The sequence below is a fragment of the Onychostoma macrolepis genome, chromosome 09 (genome assembly GCF_012432095.1).
Source record: "Onychostoma macrolepis isolate SWU-2019 chromosome 09, ASM1243209v1, whole genome shotgun sequence".
NCBI classification, from domain to species: Eukaryota; Metazoa; Chordata; class Actinopteri; order Cypriniformes; family Cyprinidae; genus Onychostoma; species Onychostoma macrolepis.
In genome coordinates, this window is record NC_081163.1 from 2,420,107 (window position 1) to 2,427,118 (window position 7,012).

The 7,012-nt window shown below is 34.9% G+C and overlaps 1 long non-coding RNA gene across 1 annotated transcript in view; it reads right to left on the reverse strand.

The window, feature by feature from the left end:
- LOC131547579 (uncharacterized) overlaps positions 1–1,834 on the reverse strand; it is a 41,369-nt gene extending 39,535 nt beyond the window's left edge. Inside the window, exon 1 of the long non-coding RNA XR_009272962.1 lies at positions 1,701–1,834. This is a non-coding gene — a long non-coding RNA (uncharacterized LOC131547579). The remainder of the gene's footprint in view (positions 1–1,700) is intronic.
- Positions 1,835–7,012: the final 5,178 nt, after the last annotated feature.

Genomic DNA, 7,012 nt, shown 5'->3' on the forward strand with positions numbered 1-7,012 from the left:
TTCTAAATTGGTATGAAAACACACAGAGCAGTATTTTGCACACAGGTAAAAAAGTAAACACTGCCACCAAGTGGTAAAAAACATAACAGCAGTGGAAATGTTTTTGTTGATCATTGTTTTATCTCAGAAAATAATACAATGAAATAATTTATCTCATCCTCCAGTCCAGACTACGAAACAAAAACGAGAAAAGTGTTAAGATATCGACAAACCAAGACAAAAATAGTCATGCATGGCCTCTAAGGCATTTCCGTAAATTTGAACAACCTTTAACCCTAAAAATTATTCAATTATTCAGAACTATTCAGATACGCTCCTGAAGGCATAAGACGTGGAGAGTTTAGCTTTCGACACTAATTAAACACATCAGAATCAGATAGAGATGATTCAATTACATAATAACTTTCCAACAACTTTTATGCATGACAAAAGCAAGGAAATACAGCGTTGAAACTGCTACTGATGGTTGGATCACTGCAATGTCTGAAAGTTACGTTCGTGCGCATGCGCAGTCTATTACTAGCGTTCAGCTTGGCGTATTTTAGTTTTGGTAGTTCATGAATCTACCATTTTGTTCGCCTTTTTCGTGTCTCGTTTGCTGTGAAAGTGACTTACATTGAAGGAAGGAAGGACTCCAAGCCACACACACACACATATATATATATATATTTTTTTGGAAATGTTAGAGACTAGAAGCTGGGCTCAGTACCACCTGACAACCACACATGCTTACTAGGGCCATACCTGCAGGTGTACATATGCTGTTCAAAAGCTGTGCATATGAAAGCAATATATATCTCCAATTGTCTGTCCTCCTAGACCTGAACATACCTCAATCGGCTCCATATGTTTTTCTGGATTAAGGCCTAACAATGTATTTAATAGCGTAAACTGGACTCAAGTTTGGTCATTATCTCAAAAATTCCTCCTTACAAATAAGCTTAAGGAAATCTCATATAAATTAATTCATAGAGTTTATCCTACAAAAGAATTTCTAAATTTCATAAACGTGATTTGGGGTTATTATATCAAGGATCGCTCTTTAAAGGATGTTTGTTTTATCATAAATTAAAGTTGTATGTCAATTTCACATTCATAAATGCAAGTTTACAAAGAGCAAACATTTTATAGTGCTTGAAAAAGAGATTAAAATGTTGTCAAAATCTAAATATAATAAAACAATTAAAACGGTTACTATATGTCCTCCTTTAACATTTTCACATATAAAATAATTACTTTATGGTGCTTACTCACAAAGAACATTTTCTGTATTAAAACTGCATTGTAACATACTATGGAAGTGTAAAGTATGTGTAGTAGGCTATATATTTGTCTGTAAACTGATGCTTATGTAGGCTACCCTCTCTCCCTTTTTTGCTTTTGTCTTGTTCTGTCTTGTTGATGCATGTGAAATGTTCTTTGTTATACAGTGGGATATATGGTATTTAGCTACATGCTATTTGTTGACAAAGCATTTTTTTTTTTTTAAACATACAAAGCAACGCTTAAACAACCATTTGAGATGCAAAACACATTCAACGCCTAGTAGGCCTACTGTAGAGAGTGTACTACTGTACTGTATGCGTTTTGCATACGTTTGATTCAAGAAAATGTTAAAAGCTCATTTTGAGCGCTAAGCTTTGTTTCTCTTATTTTCTGTCTGAGAGGGAAAATTAATGTAGCTATAGACTATAGCCTACCTTGTTATTCCGCTCCGAAGTTCCGATCTAAATCAAATGATTCCCGATTGCAATAATGCAAATACAGTCATTATTGTTGTTCAGTGTGACAAAAATTACGCAATATTGATGTGTGCATGCCCAGTGGCCGTAGAGTTTCCAGGCCTGTATCCCAACTACAAATGATTCACGAACCGGTCCACTTCAAAACGGTCATTTTGCGACACAATGGTTTAACTGATTCTGAGTTTCGAAAGGCTCCATTTCACCCATCATCACCATCACTAAAATCATTACAAGCTTTGTCGAAAATGAATGGGTCTTTTGATCTGGTTTTTGCTAGTGAATCGCTTTAACTGAATTATCGAAGTCACAAGTTTGAATCAATCGGTTCCAGCATAAATGACTCACTCAATTGAATCGGTTTTTCTGTTCTTTTTTTTGCGTATACAGCCATGCACGATATTTGACTTAGTACTACTATACTGGTTTAGCTCGCTAGTTTTACGACATTAACTTAAATCAGAGGGGAAAAGTATGATGTTTACATCCATTTCCATTCCAAAGATAACATCCAAGAACATTCAGGTGAGATAGCCTAGATGCCTGGCTCCTAATTGGTGAAAACACACGAGCTGCACAATACATGGAAGAATTGTGCATTATGATCGAGTTTGTAGCTTAATTCAGTTTATCTTACATAGTTTGACCACTGCATTTCAGTTGCTGACACTCTAAAAAAATGCTGGGTTGTGCTGGGTGAAATATGGAGGAACCCGTGCAGCATTTGTGTTGTTTTGACTCAGCGCTTGGGTTAAATGTTTAACCTTCTGGGTAGTAACCCAACCGCTGGCTCAGAACAACCCAAATGCTGCATGGGTTCGTCCATATTTCACCCAGCACTGGGTTGTATTTAACCCAGCTTTTTTTAGGAAATCAGTTGAAAGCATCCAATCTCTCATACCATTGAATGTTCAATTGATCATAAATAATTGAGAAAATATTGTTGTATTTGATTGTATAAGTATATATCTAGTCAATGAAAAAGAGCAAATGGGAGAAGCAGATGAACACAAAACAGCAGAACAATAAAGTTAAAGAGGGTAAACTTTATGCTCGCATATTTAAACACTTCGGCTCTTATATTTTATGTATGTTATATATGTCCGCTCATGTATTAAATGTGCGTCCTTGAAAGTGCACCGTTTTCTAGTGTAGCCTATTTCTTTAACCTCTCAGATAATATCAATTTTATGACCTATTTCAGATGCGTCCGAAATTACAACAACAGTGGTTACATACACATATATTTAATAGTTTGACCAAAATTATTGCTAAGGACAATTTAGTAGGCGCTGGTTATTGGTAGGGACATGTCGTAGCGCCTTTACTAAACTCTACATCTGTTGAATGTAGACTCCATCTGAATCCTGGAGGTTTCAATCTTATTCGGCCAACAGAGGGAGCTCACACATCTCACGCATTTCAGATTAGCTTTAGTGCTGTTCCAATAAAATATACTGATGGTATAAGGAACGCAATGCCCTATTTTTAAATCTCCTGTCATTTATTTAGTAGATATTGAGAGGAGGAGGAGATGATGAGAGCAGAGGCGAGGACATCGCTGCCGTGTCTCATTGTTTTTTTTTTTGCAGACATGACCCATTTTAGGGGAAAAAGAAACACCTAGTCAACATTTCAGTAGTGCAGCCTCAAACGAGATACGACTTGTGTCAAAATAATATCCAAGTATGCAATATAAAAGTCTATTAGAAGCCTGGAATAGTGTTTTTTGTTGTTGCTCCTTTCTCTTTGTGTTTTTGTAAGTCTGAACATTGAATGTGCACTTGAAGTCTTCAAAACACAGACTACTAACAATCATAGAAAGCATGGTAATACAAGGGGACTTGTTGTGAAGATGAAGAGTTCAGATGCAAAAGCCTCTAAGTGCCATCTGAAATTTTCTTCCAAAATTAGTATTTTTCTCAGGCTCCTGTGTTTATGTTTAGTTCTTTCACTTTAATGGCAAAGAAAAGAACCTATTGCCATTCAAGTTCAATTACTGAACCTACACATAGGAGCCTGAGAAAAAAGCTTAATTCATAAGAAAATTTCAAAGGGCACTTAGAGGCTTTTGCATCTGAACTCTTCAAATGTTTTTTTTTTTTTTTCTAGTTATGCTAATCAGCTAGCAATTGCTGTTTGTGAATCATGAACTGGAAAAGTCATGGAAACTTGTTGGTGTAGGAAGAAAAAACAGGCATAGAAACTTAGAAATTTCACAAATAATTACAAAAGTAACAGTTTTGAAATAGAAAGACTGAAATAGTGTTTTCTTGCACAATGTGCTCCGATAATCTATCATTTCCAACTTCAAAGAAATAAATTAAATAAAATAAAAGAATTTACCAGTGTATGAGAAGATAATATGGTAATATAAAAAGATAATATCTTTTAGTTATGTAATACATGTAACAGTTAATTTCAGAAGCAATGCAAGTGATTTTATTTTCAACAGCACCATAGCTGTTCCCTCTCTTTCATCATTAATTACACACATCGTCTAAGAAGCTACAGATCACCAACCTTTTTTTCACCAATGTGCACTTGGACAAACAAGCCTAGAGCCCATTGTCACATCCTTTTATGCTCTGAACAAAATACATCTTTACTGATTGGCTTTGAGGATGATTGGAGATGAATGTTTTGTGCGTTCGGACCTAATGACCAACAATTATGACTCACCTCTCACTTTCAGTCATCTTCGGGTGTCTGCGGCAGCTGGAAAGCATTGTTCTCTGAAGTGTTAGAAATGTAAATGTGTGCAGAGTAATAGAAGACTTGCCAAGGAAAGCCTAGTGACGGCACGGACTGCCCACAGTCACTTCACAGACCGGCTCATTCATGTTGAATGCAAAACTGGCAAGAGCTGGCAGAAATCAACAGTTCAGCTCCAATCAGCACCAATGGATGCTCTGCAGTGAATGGGTGCCGTCAGAATGAGAGTCCAAACAGCTGATAAAAACATCACAATAATCCACAAGTAATCCACACCACTCCAGTCCATCAGTTAATGTCTTGACAAAAGCTGCATATTTCTAAGAAACAAATCCACCATTAAGATGTTTTTAACTTCACACCATTGCTTCCAGTTAAAATATGAGTCCATAATCCATAATAATGCTTCCTCATTATTGGTGAGCAAGTGATGCAATGCTACATTTCTCCAAATCTAATCTAATGAACAAACAAACTCATCTACAGCTTTGCTCTCCATTTTTAATTGTATTTTTTTTCAATTTGAATGTGTAATCTGACCAAATTTAAAAGAATAGTTCACTGAAAAATGAAAATATGCTGAAAATGTACTCACCCGTGGGCCATTTTTGTTTGAGGGAGTCATTAGCAAGTAAACTAAATGTCATGTTTGTATAATACCTGGGACTATTAATACTTGTAAATGGGAAAAATGTTAATATACACATTTTCTTTTCTATTTTTCTGTATAACCATTTGCAGACACAGCCTTGTCATTATTTTCATTTTTCCCTAGCAAAGGACAAAAATTGAATACACACATTTGCTGGCTTGCGCAGTTTCATGTCCTTGGATGTAATTCATGCCTTTGTTGTTGTTGTTTTTCTGCTTTCAGTATTCAGTCCCTCTGCACTCCAGATTTGGAGATGCCCCTAATTGCTTTCTCATTGTGACTAAGAACAAGATGCTTTTCATATGAGGAATGACATGAGTGTCAGATTCAGTAGCATCAGGCTGTCATCCACCTCCACACTCTGACCAAGACATGAGTTTATTCTAGTGCAGGCCTGACCACTGTGCTTTTGTTGACTTTAACAAATGTGGTGAAGGTTGTAAACGGATACTTTCTTTTCACCACTGAACCGTTTTGGTTCTATTTCTTTCTCTCTCTCTATCTATCTATCTATCTATCTATCTATCTATCTATCTATCTATCTATCTATCTATCTATCTATCTATCTATCTATATATATATATATATATATATATATATATATATATATATACACACACACTGTATATAGGTCTAAATTGTATTTACATTTATGCATTTGGCAGACAGTTTTATCCAAAATGACTTACACTGCATTCATGGTACACATTTTATTAGTTAATATTGCATGTTCCTCAGCATATTTGCATACTTTTTAGCTGACTAAATGTAATTGATTTCACAATGAACAGATTTAAGCTGATTCTAAGTTTTTGTATTTTGAAACTATTATTTAACTAAAATCAAGTAGATGCTAATAATTCATAATAAACATAATAAATATCAACATTTATTGATATTGATATGATTTTTTTAAGTGCAGAAATCTTACCTGTTTCATTTATGTATGACTGACAAATATGCATCACAAGATTCAAAAATCTTCAATTTTCGCCTAAACATTATGTTTTTCAGTTAAATTATGTTCTGTTTGGGCCATTGTACACTTCATTCTCTGTCAATAACCAAATTGTTGACTGATTTTAGGATTTGGTGGCTGTTTTGAAAAAAAAAAATACAGGAGCAGTTTATTTTTATGTTGCACCGTAGCCTTGCAATAACAGCAAAAAAAAAAAAAAGAAAGAAAGAAAAAAATGGAGAAAAGCATGGCCATGTGACAGTGACTACAGGTGGAGCCCCACAGAGACAGTGATTGCTGTTGATGCTGCACAGATGTGAAGGACCGCAGATGGTTCAGCAGCACAAACGCCTGATACTCGAGGGACCGAAAATGAAAAAAAAAGAAAGAAAATTATTTATATATATATATATATATATATGTATATATATATATATATATATATATATACACTCGCACATTTATATAAAACAGCCTACACAAGTGTGATCTCTGTGCTTTCTCCGGTGAGATTTCCCAGTGAGATTTGCTCTCTAACAAATCTTAGATTTGCTGTAAAGATACTGCTGTGTTTCCATGTTTGCACAAGAAATATCCCAAACTTTGTTATTAGCATGATTGTTCCTGAAGAAAGAGCATAATATAATATATTCTTCCACCCATAACAAACTTTTTTGCACTAAAAAGCAGTAAGATGTACACCAGCCAATTTTGGGCCATTTGGGATTATAAACGATGCCAATAATTGACTTGGCCGATTGATAAAAGTGTTATTTTTTTCCTTGAATCAATTCCAAAATCTCCCGACAGCCAACATTTTTAATGCATTTTGAGTACATATTGTCTAAATGTTCATTTTATTTTGGCAATTTTGTGCACAGCTCATTTGCCATTATTTATTTTATTATGTATATATCGCCAGCAGCTCTACTCTCTACATATCAG